Consider the following 21747-nt stretch of genomic DNA (forward strand, 5'->3'; position numbering starts at 1 on the left):
ACGCCAAGGGCTGAGGACGATGCTGTCTTGGGCCCCTCAGGCATTGGGGGAGGTGGTCGACCAGATGGAGAGCCGCTTGCCTGCACAGACACAGGGGAGGATTGGCTACTGTTAGGCAGCAGTGGTACTGATAGGCAGCCAATCTCCTCTGACAAGGAACAGCTGACTACTCCTCTCAATCTAAGGCAGGCATGTCAAACTCGTGACATCATGTGACGCCGTGCGACGTATCGCGACTTTTTCCCCATTACCGGCAATGGGGTGGGTGCAGTTTCAGTATGATACATCCGGCCTGCAGGCTGGCAGATTGACATGCCTGGTGTAAGGGTAAGGAGAGTGGAGCATAAGCAAGTCCAGATAAGGGCTGCAACGCTACTCGGGAGGAAGTTGCCCCACCCTTCCTCACAAGGAACACCTGGAGGGGAGTAACTTAAGGAGAAGCCATGGGGAGTTAGTCTTTGCCAGGAACAATTGTTCGCTTTGGCTTACACTCCCCTGCTTTTACTTGTGCCTGTTGCTGTTTGCCTTGTCTCGCTTGGAAGATTGCTCTTCTCTGGTGGCCTATGTTTGGCCTTTGCTTCACTGGGGCTTTGGAACTGCTTCTTTTATGGGACCTGTTTCTTGTCCTGAGAACTGCCCTTGTCTTGTGCCTGGATCCTGCCTGGTGGATTGGACTTGGAACCCTAGACCTGCCCTGTGAGCGTGCTCCTACTCTGGGGCCTGTTGTTTGGAGGACTGAAGGTGATTGCCTTCAGGGTAGTGTGAGGGTGGAACCTTTCCGGTTGTTGGAGGGCCATTGGCTGGAACACTATTAAGAAGAAATAAAGAATTCTTTAGAGGCCTGCATTGCCTTGACCACCTGGGTCATAACAGTGGTATATAAGTCTAAGTGCTATTGCTATCTTTCCATAAGACATTAAGAAATTTGAAAACTACAAGGGATATTTTTTAGAATCTTATATTCTAGGAGGGTATTTAGAGTTGTCTCTGTGAATAGCTCAGTTCACATGTACAGCGACAACCATTTGTTTAGTGACTAGTACAACGGCACTAAAAAAAGGGATTTATAACCATTTATCACAATTATGACCGTTACAGCAGCATCATGGTCATGTGATAAAAATTTGGATGCTTGGCAACTGGCATGTATTTGTGACTTTTGCAGTGTCCTAGGGTCATGTGATCATTTTTTGTGATCATTTTTTACAACCTTCTGACAAACAAAGTCAATGGAGAAGCCAAGTTCACTTAGCAACCATGTTACTAACAGAATAATTGAAGTGATTCATTTAATAATTGTAACAAAGTTGAAAAATGGGGCAAAACTCATTTAACAACTGTCTTGCTTAGCAATAGAAATTGTGGGCTCAACTGTGGTCCTAAGTCAAAGACTGCTTGTATATTGTTTATCTCCTGGCTAGGCTAGGGATCTTGGAAGAAAAGGGGTAAATTTATATTTTAGACCAAGTTTATAGTTGTTTGTTATTAATACAATTCATTTACATAATCTATTCATCATAGTTTGTTATTGTGGAGAAAATAGGAGAAAGGTGTGTCAGATGTGTTTGCTGCTTTGAGTTATTTGTAAAAACTGGTTCTCTGTAGTTACTATTAGGAATATTGCAGTTATTCTTTAAAAGAAGGTATAAGCTTGCTTAGGTAAAGTAATCCCACATTACCAATATCAGACATGGATCAGATATCATTAGTTATTGCTGCTTTATAACATTACGAACATAAGACAGGAAAAAATGTTGATTTTCCTAGTATATTAGGATGAATATGGAGATAGCATTCATTAAGCTAGATTCTGCAGTATTATTTAGATTTAGTATAAATCTAAAATGTATATTAGATATTTTTGCATACCCACATTACTTTTCATACTCTTATCATGAGAAGGACTTGTTTTGAAAAGTATAATTCCAAATATTTCTTAGTGTCTGCAATTAGGTATGGTACCCTTTCGATTCAGGTAGGATAAATTTTTCTTTGCCTAGGTTTGTTATGTGTTTCATTAGAAGTCAAACTTGTCTTGCTTGGGTTTGCAGCAGTAGACTTCCATGGGCACCAAAACTCCGTTAAGCAAATTTATTGTAAAAACAAAAAAACCAATGAAAACCAATTAGAAAAAAGAATTCCATCAACCACTGTGCATCAAATGAAAGTCTATTTATAGTGAAACTAGTTCCAATCTTTTTCCTACCTACACATTCTAACAGACTAATAGCTATTTTCTTGTAGGTGGAAGAGATAGTTTCTATCTGTGTCTTGTTTTTCCTAAAAAGCCAGTCTTGATATCAAAACGGTTTTCTGGTGTCTTTGTATGAACATTCTCCACATTAGTGTACTAACCCAATCTTCATATGTTTAGTTGACCTACCCTATCCCACACTTGATATCAAGGGGTAGCTGTTACGGTAGCCAAGAGGAGGTGAAAAATGCTGGGAAGATTAGTGAATATGCTGGTAAAAAATGCACGTATAAAAGGCTCAGAGACCTGCGCCAGTCTTGCCTGATTTGTTCTGTAAGATTGCCCATTAAATGTCTTTCAGCTGAAATTACAAAGCAACAAAAATGCTTCAGATAGTGGTGTAACTGAATTGGAAACTTCTGGGTTTATCTATTAGTAAAACAAAACACATGTACCATTTTAAGTTCAGCCCCAGTGGTGTGCAGTTTTGTGAGGTTAGAAAAGGGGCTGATATATGCAGTCTCAATTTCTTCCTTTCATCATGTGTTCACCGCTACCTGAACAACGCTTTTGTCAATTTATGTTGCTGTTCATTCAGCCAAATATATATCTCTTTGTTAATTAGTACCTTTAACTGTTTCAAATTTCATGGTGAGGTGTTCTTATTTCTCTCTGGATTACACAAATGAAAAAAACATATTAACTGTTTCTTCTAATTAGATAAACACTTGCATGTATAATTAATGGTATGCATAATGAGTTTAAAACAAGAATTTTAATTTTGTATTTTAAATGGGAGAAAGAAATAACTATTCTCTCTTTCTTTTTGCAGCCTATAGCATTGTCTTCCATTAGGTGAGTACATTGTTTAATTTAACAATTAAAAATTAACCACCTGTACTTTTAAATGTATTTTGTTTCTTTAAAGACATCTCATATTGCTATATAAAGTTAACAGCTTGGAGCTATATTTATATACAGCAGTTTGACTATATTTGAATTTTGTAGATCAGCACATGTGGCCATAGCATTCATTAAGGTAGATTCTGCAGTATTAAGTTTTGTTGAGATGTGAATTCTGAGGATAAACACACGCCCCCCCAAGCATGTAACATTTAAATAAATGTGTTGTATATCTCAGCAGAGTGAACTGAAGCCCATTACAGAGTATATATAATGATATGTCACAGATGAAGTATCATCACTATGTTGATGATATCCAGGAGTATATCTACATCCTGGACAAAGTAAGTGATGTTGTGGATGTCCTTTCACAATGCCTGGAACAACAGACTTCAATTGGACTTTGGTAGGACAGAATGGCTGTGGGTAGTAGAAAGTTTCTCTGTATCCAGGAACTTGGTCCTGCCAAGACTTTGATTGACAGGACCTAAGAAGAGAATCTTCCCTACAAATACTCTTGCCCTTTGGAACATCTTACCCATAATATTGAGGCAAATTCACCCTCTTCTGTGCTGCTTAGTTGTACATCTCTGACCCAAACTGTCCAAGTGATACGTTGGATGTGTTGTAAAGGTCTTTGGGGAAAAATCAGCTTTGGTTCAAATAAGTGTCTATGGATTTTAGAGACTAGTGCCATCTTTAACTCTGGCTGGGATACACTCCCCCCTCCCCCCAGTCAGAATTAGTGTATCAGTTCTGGACTCATGGCTCCTGTTTCATGAACAAGTGATAGACATAGTCATGAAAGCCTTTGCACAACTACATTTTGGCCAGTAGTTGCACTCTTTCCTAGATCAAGATGTACTGTTTGTGCTCATTCATGCCTTAGTCACTTCCCGATTGGACTAATGCAACAGGCTCTACATAGATCTTTCCTTGAAAAACATACACCAATATAGGACCCCCATTGAAGAGTTTCATGGCTTCCAATGGGCTTTTTAGTGCAATTCAAGGAGCTGATTGTCACCTTTAAAGTCTTTGGTATAAGGCTAAATTACTTGTGGGACTGGTTCTTCCAATGGTTTCTTTCTCTTCCAATAGATCTGACATAGTGGGCATGCTGTGGATCTCTTTGGTGAAACAGTCTTGCCTAGTGGGACTTTGAAGTATAGCTTATCTTGTGCTTATGTGCTTGCTTTATGTATTTCAAAGGGCCATGAAGACAGGGCTCTTCATTCTTCCTTTGAAATTATATATGAGCCCAGCCCTGCTGGTCTTTAGGAAAGCAATTAACACCGTTTTATTCCCCCGGGCACTGGGACCAAAGTATTCATGGGTCTGGCATCATTAATATTATGGTTGGTTGCACAGTCAGCCAAATGTTTAGACTGGATTTGGCATTTTTATCTTCGTATTGAATCCTTCCCAAGGACATGGTGTTAAAGGTATTGTCACAGAATGTAAGCTGCACCAATAAAGCTGCCTTTTGCAATTGACTGATAAGAGATTTTGTCATTCCTCCTCCTCCTCCTCCTCCTCCTCCTCCTCCTCCTCCTCCTCCTCCTCCTCATCATCATCCTCCTCCTCCTCATCATCCTCATCATCATCATCATCATCATCATCATGGTTTTTTATTTTTATTTTTATTGTTATTGTTGTTATTATGTCTGACTCCCAATAATTCTGGGTGGTTTATAAACTGTTTTAAAAAAACAAAACAACAAAACGAAGGAACAAATATGACAGATATAACAAACCCAGATTGGAACAAAAAAAGACAAGTCAAAGGTTTCCATCATCTTCAACAAAGGTCTTCATGGCCCTTTGAAATGCCAGTAGGGTAGGGCCTCTTTGAATCTTGGAACCTCATTCCAGAGGGCAGGGGGTGCTTCAGAGAAGGACCACTTCTGCAGTTTCAATAAATAGCATTGTGTAATTGAAGAAACATGGAATAGTGTGGATACCTTATTGATGTGAGATTTATTGAGGCTTCACAGTGTCTTTTTTGTTTTGGTGATGGTGGTGTTTGATAATTGTATTTCATTTTTCTTCTTGTTTGCAACCCAGAGTTTCCTTTAGTAGATGGGTTGAGAAGATTTATTCTGACTCTAACATAGACTTTAGTGCATTCCAGATGTTTGGAACTACAACCCCAGAACTCCTGAATCATTTGACATGCTATCTGTTTAGATTTCTGATAATTGTAGTTAAGCTTCAGGATTTTAAGGAAATGGATTGTTTGAAAGCCTAAAGCAGGGGTGTCAATCTGCCGGTCCACGGGCCAGATGCGTCACACCAAAACCGCACCCACCTTATTGCCAGCAATGGGAAAAAAGTCACGATATGTTGCGACACGTCACGTGACATCGCGAGTTTGACATCCTTGGCCTAAAGCATAGAAAATTCAAGTGGACTCCAGAATCTTGCCTGAGGGTTTAAGAAGGAGACTTAATACTCTTCTTCTGAAGAATAAAAATGTTGGAACCTCTTATTAAGCCTTGCTTATTCTCCCTTTGAAAAGACATCTCATATGAATAAATAATTGAGGAACCATTCTGTGGTTAGAGATACATAGGAAAGCTGAATGATCTGTTCTAATTTTGTTGATACAGACAACCCGGGGCTGCTGTTTGCATCAAAAATACTTGTTTTAGTAAACTACTGTATTACAGTAGTTTAAAATTTGATCACGCTGTTAAGCTGTTCATGTAGGAAGTGATTGTTGGGAACAAGAGATGTACACTTTTTAGAGTTGAAATAAAAATGATAAGCAAGAACTGTTGCAAAGCTGCTAGCCTTAAAAAATATGGAGAATCTGAATTTTTGTCCTTGTAGATTCAAATAGTATATTGTATTTCTAGAGCGCTCATTCTCTCTCCTGCCCTTCTGACTCAAGACATTTCTTAATACTTTTTCTAAGAGCAAGAATTGCATAGAATCTGCAGCTGCATGGAAGAGACTGTGAGTTGTAAAGCTAGTAATTTTTAAATCACTAATCAGAATGAATGCTTCCTATTCCTGTAAGACGAGGAAATATTTTACACTATAAAAAAGAACAGCCCTTTCCTATGACTCTCTTAAGCTGTTTGACTGTTTATCACATGACAAAGCAACTATTGCAGGGTGCAGAAATCAAGATTTCCATTTATAAGAACGGAATTGGGTGGGAAAGAGATGAAAAAAAGGAGGTGGGGAAACCACTACTCTGCCTTTTAAAAAGAACATAATTTCATATTGGCCAGAATTTCCTGAAAAACAATTTGCTGATAAGGAGTTACTTCCAGTTTAGAAGCAAAATGGATTTCAGGCTGTTATTCAGAAGAACTTTCATTAATGAAAAGAAGGTAAATATAGTAGTTTGATTTAATTGTATATGATAAAAAAGTATATAATACTTTATAAGTTTAAAGTTAATCGAAATGAGAAAAGTAATCCAGAATCAAATAATGTAATAGATTATTCTGGATTTTTATATATTAACTCATACTTAATATTTCATTATATCTGTTCTTTTACAATGGTACATGGTGTAATTGTTCTTTCATTAAGGAACACGTTTTTTGTTTTATGTATACTGTTGGGATAAGGGATATTAAAGTTAGATATAGTTAATTCATAAATGTATAAATTAGGTTTTTCTTAGGTTGCAATCTGAAGATAATTTGAGACATGATTACAGTTTTAAACAGACTTAAAATGTGAGGTTTTTAATAGGTTGAGGAACAAGGTATTCTATGTAATCCATGGTTCCTTAAATCTGGTTAAAAATTCATAAATCAATAGAAAGATACTACCTATGGTGAACTCTCCTTTAGCACATAGTTTGTTGTTTTATATGTGTTCATGAATTTTGGCTCTGATTCAAAATATAGTGCACCTAATGTTAAGTTTGGTGACAGTTCTAGGGTGCTAAACAAATTATTAGCACATGCAGATACTTTCACCTAATAGGTGCTATAAGAATTGGGAACACTGATAAATTTTGAACAGGGAAAATTATAAATAAAGCTAACCTAGTTTTTCTTAGTATCTGTTACTCTATTAACTGATCTGAGTTGGGAAAGTAATGTTTAATGTAGATTTGGACAATCAAGTGGCCCATACCTGCATGTAGTTTCCAGTTTCCAGAAATAATCTAAGATCCTGCTGCTGAAATTTGGAAACAAAATGGCAAGATTTTAGTAATGTATCTTTTTGATCATCTGCTAAAATAATAGTAACAAGTAGATATGCAATGCTTAAAACAAAATAGGAGCAAAGATTAGATGTTTTTGTGCTGTTCAGCCAGTATTATAGCTACATTGTCCCTAGAACCCAAAACAACACCTCTTGCTATCACTAAATAATGTGCATGTTCAAACTTGAAAAAACAAACACAAGATAAGATGATATATGTGAGTGATCTTCTACCCAAAAAATACTTTTTCTATATGGGTAACATGCCTTTGGGGCAGATCTGTGAATGATGATGAATAATCTGATCCTGAGAACGGGACATTTTCTTGATTACATTTAAAAAATATTTTAACTGTGCCTTTCTTAATATTCATGCATTTTTTTATTAATTACAGTACTTTACTGTACTTTCCTATAAATCTGTACTACTGACTTCCCAATTCCTTTTTCAATTTTGTTGAAAACAGTATTTTAATGCGTAGATCTTTAGACGTTTGCAGGAAAAGGAAATGGGAAATAACAAATGACATTAGCTGTCTACTCCAGGTTTTTATTATTTTATTTTATTTATTTATTTATACTAAAACTGATGCATAACAGTGGAATGCTAAAAGATGCTAAAAGCATAGCAGTTGTTTGATGTAAAAGTACAGGAAACCACTGTAATACAGGGGGGTTGGGGAAATGACAACACCAAAGCAAGCCAATATATTAACAGATAAAGTTTAATAAATAATCAAAAATATATACCGTGGAAGAGAAAGAATAGCAAGGATCAATAGGGAAAGGTATATGCTGAACATGCAGAAATTATAAAAATTTAAAAAATTAAAAAGATTTTCATTTGGCAAAGGATGCTAAAAGAACCAAAAGGGCTTCTTTAGAATGTTCAGTCTAGAACAGTGGTTCTCAACCTTTTTAATGCTGTGACCCCCAACTGGTCGTAAGTCGAGGACTAAACTGGTCGTAAGTCGAGGATTAAACCGGTCATAAGTCGAGGACTAAACCGGTCATAAGTCGAGGACTACCCAACCGGTCGTATGTCGAGGACTTTCCCTGCCCGGGAGCACCGCGCATGCGTGGTTCCACCCCCTGCGCCGGCCGAGGCGTAGCTGGCAAGCGGCAGAGACGGAGCAGGCTGACCACCAGCTGGCCCAGCCCAAGGGAGGTAAGGCACCCGCCGGAAAAGGGGGAAAAAAATGGCGGACAAAAAAAATGGCGGACAGCCTTGCTTGGCAACCCCAAGCGACCCATAGGTTGAGAACCGCTGGTCTAGAAGGAAAACAATACAGTCATTCTGTCACCTGCTCAGTGAGGGCAGCAGAATGCCTGCCTACAGGTAAATAAAGAAAAGGCAGAGCTCCTCGACTCCCAAGATCAGACTGAAGTGCGAACGAAACCTGATTTTATTTGAAAGAGAGCAATGAGTATGTTAATGTCTTAAGGTTCATTTTCTGTTGAATGTTTCCCTTTACTTTTTTTTCGTTCGTTTTGGTACTATAATTTCATTACTAATTAATGTGTTGGATAACTGCTTTTTTTCTTTAAGTTTATATTTTTCTATCTTTCTCTTTTTCACACTGCAATTTGTTTAAAAGAAAGTTTGCAGGTTCTCTGTCTGTATTCACCATCTTTTTCTGCATTTTTCACCAACAGTGGCGGCTGAGCTTTAGTGTTAAATGTCATTATGGTTGTCTAAGATGAAGTTTGCCAACCTAAGCAGAGTGAAGGATGACAAATTACTGGCTTTAGGAGACTTTGTTCAGTGTAAATGCTTCTAGCAAAGAGTAGAATGTGTTTGATTGATCTTAGTCCACCAAAACAAAAGTGTATCCTGGAACCTGATACTACTCTGTGGGAAGCATCAGAAGAAAAATGATTAAAATGTACTTCAGTTCAGCTTGACTGATTAGTTGGGAACACATTCTTGACTAGATTGACATTATTAATATTTAAATTGATGTACTATTTAATAAGATGTCTCTGGAAGATTTATTTCTCATGCTGAGATAGTGAATTAGGAATTATATTCATTCTTGTCTTTTCCAGAACAATTTAAAACTTTTTAGGACAACACGATTGAGCTTTTCATCAATACACATTCCTAAGGCTCAGTGAGCTTTTATCCTTTAGTTCAGTGGTTCTCAACCTGTGGGTCGGGACCCCATTTGGGGTCGATCGACCATTTCATGGGGGTCACCAAGCAAGGCTGTCCGCCATTTTTTTTGTCCGCCATTTTTTTCCCCTTTTCCGGCGGGTGCCTTACCTCCCTTGGGCTGGGCCAGCTGGTGGTCGGCCTGCTCCGTCTCTGCCGCTTGCCAGCTACGCCTCGGCCGGCGCAGGGGGCGGAACCACGCATGTGCGGTGCTCCCGGGCAGGGAAAGTCCTCGACTTACGACCGGTTGGGTAGTCCTTGACTTACGACCGGTTGGGTAGTCCTCGACTTACGACCGGTTTAGTCCTCGACTTATGACCGGTTTAGTCCTCGACTTACGACCGGTTGGGGTCGCGGCATTAAAAAGGTTGAGAACCACTGCTTTAGCTGCACTTCACAGAATCATTTGGAAAATTATACTGAAATCTACAGATTAAGTCCAAATGTTGCATTTGTTCCCCATAGAAAATGAAGCTACTCAGTCAGAACTATTTTATAAACACTGAGCAAGTGCTTCCAGTTACAGGATTGGGAGGAAAAGTCAAATTTGATTTAACTCACAGGGTAGGAGAATTTAGCCTTGGAGAAGAGACATGTCTATACCAGAGAAGGTAGTTTCACATGCACAGGGCTTCTTTTTGTCTGCAGTAAAACACTAATACACTTACATCTGTAAGCTTTTGCCATAAGCAGTTTCCTATGTGAGTGGCTAAAATGGCTGGAGAGTAGAAAGTTATGGTTGAGTTTGTAGCAAAATCTGATACACACAATATAATCAACATTTTGTTGCCTAAAATTGAGCCTAACAAGTTTCCCTCGTGTTTGATAGGGGCAAATAAGATACCTCATACATCCTACTTTAATGATTTTCCTCGGTGACTTGTATCTTGGTATAATCCAGAGTTCTCCAAAGAGAACCAGGATCAATGAAACTATCCATTGTTGTTGTTATTATTTGCAGCATTGTTAAAATCATATTAAATTATTTGTATATAATAAATGTTTGGTGGTTGATGAACAATCAAACTTCATGATAATAGTATTTTATTTAAAAAGAGATAGTAAGTAATGTGAATTTTAATTCTCTTTCAAAAGGTCTGCTTAACCTGATAGCAGCCTTAGAAAGCACAGCTGAAAGACTTGAATATGTGCTTGATTAAACAAAAGGTTTTGGTTAAGATCAGTGCTTAAATATTATGAATATATTTCCTTTGCCATTAGGATAATGCAAATTATATTATTGTGGTTTTTAGTATTTTAGTACAAATGCTAACTTTGTAGCATTTATAGATTATTATTGTTGTTGTGATTGTTGTTGTTGTTGTTACAGCATCAGCGTGGCTGGATTTAACAGATTAAAGATAGATTAAAGATAGATTACCACCTTCCCTGAAACAAATACTAATGTTTTTTATGTATGTTGAGAGTGTAATAGTTTAGGCATTAAGTCAGGTAGTACATAAGATAGCTCTTCCTAGGTGTTCTTAGAAGTCCTATTTATAGAACTTTTTGGTGCTTTGTGGGGTAAGATAATATGTACTGTATGCTTGTTGAGCTATTATTATTTTAAAGTCAATGTTTTGGGAAAGACTGTTTTAGTGTATTTACGATGTTTGTAGATTAATTAGTACATTCTACAGCCCCATCTACCACTTATCTGTATTTAGGAGTTGAAGAGGGTAATATATATCTTCATTTTGTTCACAGCTTCTGTCCAGCACAGGGTCAACTATTTATTATTTTATGTGATGAATCCATTTTATTTATGATGAATCTACTTTACTTGGACAACTGCTAGTTATTCTGTTTTCTCAGCTGATTTTAGGAACATATTCTGAGTTCACATGGGGGATAAAATACTAATAGTGATTTTAGTCTATGAATGATAGATAGACCTTGGATATGGCTCACAAAATGCTACTTTATTTTGCAATAGTATGTTACCTGCCATGACGTATTAGTGAAAAGAACATGAGGGAATTGGCTATCTCAATCAAGTTTGTTGTGTTGAAGCAAGGAAATTAATAGACAAAATTATTGTATTTGCGCACTAAGGTGGGAGATGATAATAAGACTTATTTGCTCTATGGCAGGGGACTTCAAACTTGACCCTTTTATGACTTGTGGACTTTAACTCCCAGAATTCCTTAGCCAGGCATGCTGGCTGAGGAATTTTGGGAGTTGAAGTCCACAAGTCATAAAAGAGCCAAGTTTGAAGACCCCTGCTCTATGGTCTTGATTGGAAGGGGCAGGTTTGATTTAGGTTTCCTCCAGTGCTCTTGATCAAGACTGCAGGAGAATAGTAATTTCACTGACAACTTTACTTGATTCAAATCTCTGTACTTAAGTCAGCCTACTTACCTTGTTCAACTTACCACCTGTAGGATCTTTCTATTTATGAAATAAATCCTTTCTATTCTTCATATGACTCATCTGATGCCATTAAAATTGAAGGCCATCCACTTCTGCCCAAACTACATTGCTAGTTTCTTAGCATTTATTTGTTCATTGTCTGACGAGCTGGCACTTTTATCCCTGTACCAAAATGCTCCTCCTTCAATAGCTATTAGGAATAGTCTATCAGTTAACTGCATTTAGTGCCAATATTTTCATAAACATATAGTAGTGAAGGAATTTGCCAAGAAATCAGGCATTTTTTAAAATTATTCAAAGTATTTTGTGATCCACTCTTGCAGTGAGAAAATAGCATGTAGTATTGCTTTGTTTCTAATTTATTTTTTGTCACTTATATTCTACATTTGGAACATTGTAAATGTTAATATTAATGCCTTTCTCTGTAAAGTGAACTTATTTAACCAGAATAAGTCCTTGAAGATTTTTGCTTCTGCCTCAGTTCATTTCTCATGGGAAATAATCATTGCAATCTAGTTACCTGAATTATGTCAATTTAAAAATCAATCAGCAATGAGGTTGATATCTCTATAATAAGTTGTCTTATAAAATGAGGCTCCTAGAAAGAGAAGCTAATGTCAGTTTGGATAGCTTGTAAAACTAAAGGTTGCTTGTTGAGAGTCTATTTGCTTTTTTTTTTTTAATCAGGAAACAAAAGAGCCCCAGAATTCTTTCAGGACTAAACTCTATTCAATAAAACCTTTTCTCTGTTACACATAGGAGTTATGTATGTGGAAAACCTGGTCTGAATATTCTAAAAATTGCAGAATTGTTGGGTGAGAAGTCTGCCCTTTCTATGCAATTAGGCACAGTACCTGACAAACCACCTTAGTTTCTTTTTCAGTGCCACAGTTGTTAGCACATTTGTCCTAGAGTTCTGATTGTCTCCGAGTAGTGTTCTGTTTAAACTCTCTTATTTGATTTGTTGTATTATCTTTATGTTCAAAGACATCTTTGAACAGAGGTCTGCCTTGACCTATTTATTGTATGTTGCCATTCTGATTTGAAGCTTCTGGAGTCTTGCGTCCCTTACCATTTTGAGCTTATTTGCTACATCCATATTCCTGCTGATGGGCCCATTAATCCATGCTGTCCAGTGTTGGAGGGAAGATACTTTCCAAACAAACATTTCTCGTCTCTATAGTTTTTGGTGTGGTGGTGCTATTGGATAATTTGTGTACATTTCCAATAGATAAAGTGGCTAACTACACATATACAGTTTCACAGTATATAGACCATTCCAAATGTAGCTTTTCAAAGTCTCCAACTGCAGATTGATCCTCCACCTGCTTTTGGATTAACCCAGTATCTCCTGGTCACAAAACCGACTCCAGAAATGTCCGTCAGCCATGTCTATTGCTTAATTCTTCATTTTTTAATAAATTTTCAGCTATAAAGCACACATGTCTGCAAATGATACTTTTCAGAGTCTAGTGATCCTAAGGTACCGATGTGTTTAGGAACTAATTTCTTAAATTAAGTAGATAAAGTTTTTATACATTGTATAGATATAGCTTCATGATACATTATTAGAATAACTATTAAGATACCCCTTAAGAAAGAAAGAAAATCTGTTTGTGGATTATGATGGATTATTATGGATCAGGTTTTTAAAATCTTTCCTTCCTTCCTTCCTTCCTTCCTTCCTTCCTTCCTTCCTTCCTTCCTTCCTTCCTTCCTCCCTCCCTCCCTCCCTCCCATCCATCTATCCATCCATCCCCTTATTTTCTTTTAATGGATGTTTTCCAAACTTCTTTCGTATTAAAATCACTAGTCAATTTACAACATCCCCAGATTAAATATGTGACCTCATTTTAAACATTCTGGCTGTCTTGCTTTGTCAGCATAGGTAAAGCCATGTGTAAAATGGATGTTTTTCAACAATTATGTTTTTATGCATGCTGCATTTTATGAATTATATTATAGAAATATCTTAGGATTTTGCCTATATATTATAAAAGACCTAACTAGCTCAGATGTTGGACAATGTACTATAATCTTTTCAAATTAAAATTTCTTATTACAGGTCAACAATCCTTTATTTACTTACTTTTTCATTCTTCATACATGTATATATATTATACAAATATTAGTCTGAACATTTTTTCTTGTATGATGGCATGTGCTCTGAATTAATCCTTCTATATATATCCTAGTAAAATAGATGTAAAATATGAATCTGAGGAATAATTTATTAAAATGGCTCATTTTTTTCCTTTATCACAATGCAAGCAGAGATTCAGTTAAAAATAACATGTTCCCCCTGTGGCTTGGATATTTGTATTTTAAAATTGTGGTAAGACTATAAGCAGTATCACACGAATTGGACTCCTCATCCATCTAGTCCAGCAGTTTGTTCTCACAATGATCAACCAATGATTAATCTTACAGCAGATGGCCTTCCAAAGAAGTCACACTGCAATCAAGGCTAATACTCATTCCCCCCCCCCCATGATTTCCATGAATTGGTCAAATTCTTTTTTGAAGCCAGCCACACTGGAAAGGACTACCACATCTGGTGTAGCAAACTTGATACCCCTCCTTTTATCTGTCCTAATACTTCAAAGATTCAATTTCATTTGGTGACCTCTGGTTCTAGTATTTTGGGATAGCTTTTCCTTGTCTAATACTCCACACCATGTATAGTTTTATGCATCTTAATAATGTCCTTCATTTGCCTCTTTTCTAGACTAAAAAGTCCCAAATGTTGCAACTTTTCCTTACAGGGAAGTTGCTCCAGCTCCTTGATCATCTAGTTCAGAGGTCCGCAACCTTTTGGGCACCAGGGATCGGTTCCGCAGAGAAAGTTTTTTCCGTGGACCAGAGTGTGTGTGGTTTTGTGTGCTGCATGCATCCCATGGATGGGACTTTGCTTGTTTGTGTGGACTGGTTGCTGGCATGCTGCAGCCCGGTACCGGTCTATGGACCCCTGATCTAGCTTCCCTCTTCTGAATTTTTTCTTTCTCCACTATTATTGTTTTTACCACTCTGATCAATTTAATGTCATCAGCAAACATGGGTATTCCACTGGTCAAGCCCATTTCCAGATCATTTATAAATATGCTTAAAAGCACCAGTGCTAGGACAGAACTCTGGGAGACGCCATCACTCTATTTTGCTAAATGTCCATTTAGTCCTGTTCTTTGTTTTCTATTCTTTAACCAGTTCCTTATTTACAAGAGGACCTGCCTTTGTATTTCATGGCTGTTAAGTTTACCGAAAAGCCTTTGGTGAGGGACTTTATCAAAGGCTCTTTGAAGATCTAATTAGATGATGTCTGCTAGTTTGTCCTTATCCACATGTTTGTTAACACCTTTTAAAAAACTCTAGTAGATTAGTTAAACAGGACTTCCCCTAGTGAACCCATGCTGGGTATCCTTGAGAAAGGTCTGTATCTCCAGATGTTTGACAATTTTATCTTTCATAACAGTTACCATTATTTTTCTCAGCCCAGATGTTAAGCTGATAGGTCTATAAATTCCTGAATTCCCTGTGAATCTTTCTTAAAAATTGGAGTTACTCTTACACATTGGAGTTACCATCTACTTCAGTGATTACTTGTTAAACATTACATTACAAACGTTACAAATCCAGCTACTGTTTTGTCTATCCTAATCTTGTATCCCAAGGCCATGGTTGAGTAGTTGGAAATTTAACTGATTGAAGCTGAATCAGGACAACTCAAGAATCCATATTAATGAGAAATTCAAAATTCTCTGTCCGTATCATTATAATGATGCCACAGAAAAGATCTGAGAGCAAAAATTACTGACTGTTGCTCTATTTAAAATAAGAATTTTAATTTTCTTTCTGATGCAGCCTGAATCCCCACAGTCAATGAAAGGTGGAATAAATCTTATAAATAAACTTATTTTGTGTTACAGCTGACTAAGGTTTAGGCTGCATTTTAAAATATTTTCATATTGGGGCAAATGCTCAAATCCTCTAGGCAGAATATATAAAAAGTACTATAAAAGTAAAGATAAAAGTAAATGTTTCCCCTGTCCAGTCATTTCCGACATTAGGGAATGGTGCTCATTTCTGTTTCTTAGCAAGGGAGCCAGCTTTGTCCAAAGACATTTCCCAGCATGATTATATGCCGAGGTGCACAGAACACCGTTACCTTCCCACCGAAGTGTTACCTATTTCTCTACTCGCATTTGCATGCTTTGGAACTGCTAGGGGGGAAGGAGCTGTAGCCAGGAACGGGAGCTCACCCCATTGCTTGGCTCTTGGGTCTCGAACCTGGGCTATCAGCTTTAATTGCTGAGCCATCGTGCCCCCTAAAAAAAGTACTATATCTGAATGAAATAACCCCAGTACTGGGATAGTTTGTTGCCAGAAAAATGTAGATCTGTTTTGCAATGCATCCTTTTTGCAGTGCATTCAACACACACATACACACACAAATCTGTAAGTGTGTCTGTTTGTATTTGCCTCTATGGATCATAAGTGAGTTCATTACTTCTGCTTCTTACAGTATGCTTTATTATTCTTGGTTTTGATCCTTGTGGGTTTTTGGAATTAGAAATCTTAACAGTAAAATTTTAGATTTGTTATAAATATATTCTGAGCTGCCTATATTAAATAAAAATGATTGTCTTCATGTTGTCTGAAAATATGATAGAACCAATAATTATATTTATAGAGGTGAATAAGACATAAGATGTTGTCATAGTGTTAAATTTAATTAGACATGCAATTAAATCTCTCCAGTTCGTTTTTAGAAGCCAAATGTCAGCAGCACTACAGGGACTACAATGTAGCAATTTCAGTATATTATATTACTGTACAGCAGTTTCACACAAAACCTGATTGCAAAGGAAACATTACTATTAGTATTAACGTTGTGAAAGGCTAGTGTGTGGTTAGTAATATGATATTTAAAAGCCAGTTTGCTGCAGTGGTTAAGGCACCAGGCTAGAAAGCAGATGATTGTGAGTTTTAGTTCCACCTGAAGCATAAAAGCTGGCTAGCTGCCTTTGGCCAGTACACACTCTCAGACCAACTTACAGGGTTGTTGTTGTGGAGAAAATAGGGAGGATTTGTGATGAACTCACCATCTTGAGTTGTTTATAAAAATAAATGAATATTTTTCTTGTACCTTACTGTTATTTTGTTCGAACATACAGGTAGTCCTTGACTTGCAACTATAGTGGAGCCAGGAATTTCAATTGTAAATCATGACAGACATTAGTCGAGGCACCCACATGATCTTTTGATAAGCAAACGTAGCCATTGTAAAGTGAATAACACTTATAACAATAGCACTTAGACTTATATACCGCTTCACAGTGCTATACAGCCCTCTTAAGCGGTATACAAAGTTAGCATATTTCCTCCAACAATCTGGGTCTTCATTTTACCGACCTCGGAAGGATGGAAGGCTGAGTCGAGCTTGAGCTGCTCAGAATCGAACTTCTGGAATGAGCAGTGAGTTAGTCTGTAGTACTGCATTCTAACCACTGCACCACCATAGCTCTTCAAAATGGGCCTTTTTTGCTGGAAAGCAGAAATAAACAGGAGTTTCCAACCAAGAATGTTGTAAATTGTGATCACGTGACTGGGACACTGCAGCAGCCATAAGTGTGGGCCAGTTGCTAAGTGCCCAAAATGTATTCAACATAACCACGGGTGGGGCGTGGGTGTCAAAACTTCAAATCTAGGTTGAGAGTGACTTTTTTCTAGATCCATTGTAAATTTGAATGATCGCTAGGTGACCAGTTGTAAGTCAAGAACTACCTCTATTGCCATTATCTATATTTTTTCAAAATATTCTTCACCATCTTCTAAGAACAACTTATAAAAACAACTTATGCATTCTGAGAACTGATTTACCTATTTATTCATCTTAAATAAATCTGCTTAACTATATGGTACAGAACAAAGTAAGATTTAGTATTTAGTAGTTTAGTAGAAACTATAAGATTAGAAGGAGCCACTTAGACACTGAATTCGAATCCACTATTCAGTGCAGGAATCCAGATTTAAGTATCTCCAATAATTAACCATCTAGGTTTTCCGATATTATCACAGTATGTAATAATGATGATGATGAAAAAGATGATGATGGTAGTAGTAGTAGTAGTAGTAGTAGAGTTGGAAGGGACTTTGGAGATCTTCTAGTCCAACCCCCTGCTCAGGTAGGAAACCCTATACCATTTCAGACAAACGGTTGTTCCACTGATTAATTATTCTAACTGTCAGGAAATTTCTCCTTAGTTCTAGGTTACTTCTCTCCTTGATTAGTTTCCATCCGTTGCTTCTTGTCCTGCCTTCAGGTGCTTTGGAGAACAGCTTGACTCCCTCTTCTTTGTGGCAGCCCCTGAGATATTAGAACACTACTATCATGTCACCTCTAGTCCTTCTCTTCATTAAACTAGACATACCCAATTCCAGCAACCATTCCTTATATGTTTTAGCCTCCAGTCCCCTAATCATCTTTGTTGCTCTTCTCTGCATTCTTTCTTTTTATCTGTAAACAGACTCTCATGCTTGATCATACTTACAACAAATGGGATTTTTCTTCCTGCTGGACTTCTACTCATAACTCCAGTTACATCATCGCTTTCAGCTGGTCAGGATACCAAATGCTACCATCTCCTCGGTCAGGGCAAAGACTAAAAACTCAGCAGAACTGCTGTTTAAATTGTATACAATATGGAACAGCAACAGCTTTAATTAGTTTGGTGGAGGATGTACAATCTGTGCTGGGAATCAAGCACAGGAATATTGTCTCTGTTGTTTATGTTGGACTTTTCAATTACTTTTGATAATCCTATCTGATGGCAGTGGAATTTAGAGATAATTACAATAGCACAAATGTTTCCCACCAGACATATTGAGTGTGTTGCTGTCATGGTTGTTGGCCTATGACATTTGTCATAATTCCTTCTTGTTCTGTATGATGTTGAATTTATGCATAAAACCACTACAAGAGAGTATCCAGAGTTTATTATCCATGTATTTACATATCCATCATAATCTTTTCCATCTAAATTTAGAGTATCTCTTGAAATTCTACATTGGCCTGTAATGTCAGTAAAAATTGAGTTAGGCCAAGAAAGAGAACCTATAGTCAACTGGAACAGAAATCCTTTCTTGTCAGAAAAAAAAAAAAAGATCAAAGAGAAGAAATTCATTTTGTGTTAGATGGCGTGAAATTCCTAGAAGTGTATTTAAAGTTAAAGGTTGTACAGTAGCCATGTCATTACTTGGGAACTTAGATCTAACCTTGATAATACCTACTTTAGTTGTTTCCTGAGTGGACAACTTATGTAGTCTAAGTAGTGTTGCCTCTGAAAACTTTTCGGCAGTTCAAACTATAATAAATGAGCTATTGAATGAAGCAAGTAATGAGAAGCATAGAGATCTTTGTTAAAATAACTTCATTGGGTTGTCATAATTCAAAGTACTGATTATGATTTATAAAGTGACTTGGGATCAGGCTATTTAAAAATGTTTTTTTTTCCTTTATGAATTTGTCTGGCTTCCAATATCTTCAGGAGAAGATCCTGTGAAGATCAGATGATTTCCTCTCAGTTACCTTCCTGTTTGTTTGCAAGAACTTTTTTGTTCAAATAACTTTTGATATATAAGTTGCTTAGTTGTTAAGCTGAAAAAATGTTATACGTTTTGTTAATGATTTTCTAGATAATGTTTTAAGCTGAACTTTTAGTTTTTTTAATGTCTTAACTGTAATCTGTTGATGTGAAACAAATCACGAAATAATCTTCAATAATAATATCTTCTACTTGTTATATAGAAACTTTCATTATACTTTAAAATGATTTATTTAGTATTTTGATGATAGAAAGTGAATTTGCCAACAAGAACGTTTTTTTGCAACATGATTAACTATGTATTTATCTGTAAAATAAACCGTATCCTTTTGAATTTAAATTATTGTTTGAGCTAATTATTCATTTGTCAATAATGTTAATGATTATTAGAGTTAAGTGTTACTCGGTTGCAGGTTAGAATTATATACTCTCCTCCAATTTTCATTAATGCAGTACTTAAACCTGTGGGATTAAATCACCATAGTTCTCTAAATTATCATTTGTTTCTATGTATTTCATAGATATTAAATTTATGTTTGTGTGACTAGAGAACGCTAGGTGACACTTTATGTTTGGGGGAAAATATCATTTAGCAACTCTTGTTTTTCTCATTAACTAAACTAATATGTACTTTGATCCTTTTACCTATTGTAGAGCAAAGGAAGTTTGTCACTTAGCACATCTAGTTTATTTATTTTAATTTTATTAACTTTACTTTTGTTTTTAGTATTAACTTGTCCCTGGATTAAAAATCTTGGACTCTCTTATATTTCTATGCTGTATTAGATTTTGATAAAGAGGTTTTTCAGTTTACGAAAGGAAGGTGTAAAGTATATGAATATTTTAATCAAACCCAAAATGTCTGAAAACAAAAACCTGTTTAGGGACATATGGATTGTTTATTTGATTACTGTAATGTATTTCAGGAAGTTGCTGTGTATGGAGAAAGTGGGTGAAATATATTTTGCTTAACCAGATTCTGTTATGGAATCCACATTTGTGATCTCCGAGTTCTATTTGAGTTATCCCTGTAGGTTCAGATACAATTGGACTAAATATAATTTATGGGCTTAGTTCTCAGTAAGTCAAAGTCAAGTAATTTTTATTGATTTTCTGATGCATATTGATACAGAGTGTACAAAAAGTTCTGAAAATGAAAAGTTTCAATATACGTATACTGTATATATTAAATTATATAAATTATATTATATATTAAGCTGCCATAGCGTGGGAATAATGCTAAGAAGATACTGTATATATTAAATGCACTTTGCTTAATAAATGGACTTCTGCAAGCAGTCATCCAATGCATTTTTGTATATTGTGTTAGATAATAAAGATATTTTTGTGTATGATTTCCTATGTTTGTGATTTAATTAGCAATCTGTATCCTATATTCAGAGACTATAAATGTTAGAATAATTTTATTTAATTGGAACTGCAAGTTGAGTGCTTTGGGATAAAACAGGAACTGGAGTAGCAGGAGGGCTGGTAAATATTGCCTCACCCTCCATATAAACAGCGGAAATGCTCTGTTGAAATCAGATTTTTTTTTCAAAGTTTCTTTCCTACTTCTATTTACAAAAGGCTTATGCTAGATCAAAAATCATCTATTAAGTAGGGCAGGAGGAAGTCTTATACTTTAGAATATGTATTCTAGTCAACCATGTGCATTTAATCTTGATTACTAAAATAAAAAGGGTTGTTGTTTCCTAAAAACAAAACTTTGATACACTTGTAAAATGTGCTGTTCTGTATATATTTATCTTACATATTATTCTAATTATTGTTAGAAATATTCTGGAAGATGTTGCCTGTTCCATTAGCACTACTTTTTAAATTCAAGTTGGTGATGTCCCTTTTTTTCTACTTCTCAAAAAATCTTCAGGAAAAGCAGGAAATCAATATTTAGTTTAACTCAAAATATGTTAGAGGGTGCAGACATAGCGCCATCTGCTGTGCAGCAATATAAAAGCAATGATAACCGAGAGCAACCGTTTTAATAGATATATATTTATTATAAATTTGGAGAAAACATACTTGCTTGCTTTTTTTGATTAGTTCTGCCTGTTGCACTGCCTATGCAAGAAAATGACACCTTTTTAATCGGAAAAGTAAAATTCTGATGAACAACAAAAACCTCTTGCTGTGAGAAACAGAGAAGTTTAAAAATAAAACGGTCACAATTGATTAACAATAGAAGGATTAGCCAAGCCCTGCACGTAGGCACTAGATTTCAGGAGGCTTGGGTAGAAGACACACTTAACAAGACAAAAGGATGGCAGAGAGAAGTTCTGAACAATGTAACTGAGGGGGAGGGATAATGTATTCTGGCTAGGCGGATC

General features: G+C 36.4%; 1 protein-coding gene across 1 annotated transcript in view; it reads left to right on the plus strand.

The window, feature by feature from the left end:
- The first annotated feature begins 3033 nt into the window (after positions 1-3033).
- Positions 3034-21747, plus strand: part of PTPRE (protein tyrosine phosphatase receptor type E) — a 68961-nt gene continuing 50247 nt past the window's right edge. Inside the window, exon 1 of the mRNA XM_015817654.1 lies at positions 3034-3049. The gene's annotated coding sequence lies outside the window, so the exon portion shown is untranslated. The remainder of the gene's footprint in view (positions 3050-21747) is intronic.

Source organism: Protobothrops mucrosquamatus, unplaced genomic scaffold (assembly GCF_001527695.2).
Source record: "Protobothrops mucrosquamatus isolate PMUCROS unplaced genomic scaffold, P.Mucros_1.0 scaffold_128, whole genome shotgun sequence".
Classification (NCBI taxonomy): Eukaryota; Metazoa; Chordata; class Lepidosauria; order Squamata; family Viperidae; genus Protobothrops; species Protobothrops mucrosquamatus.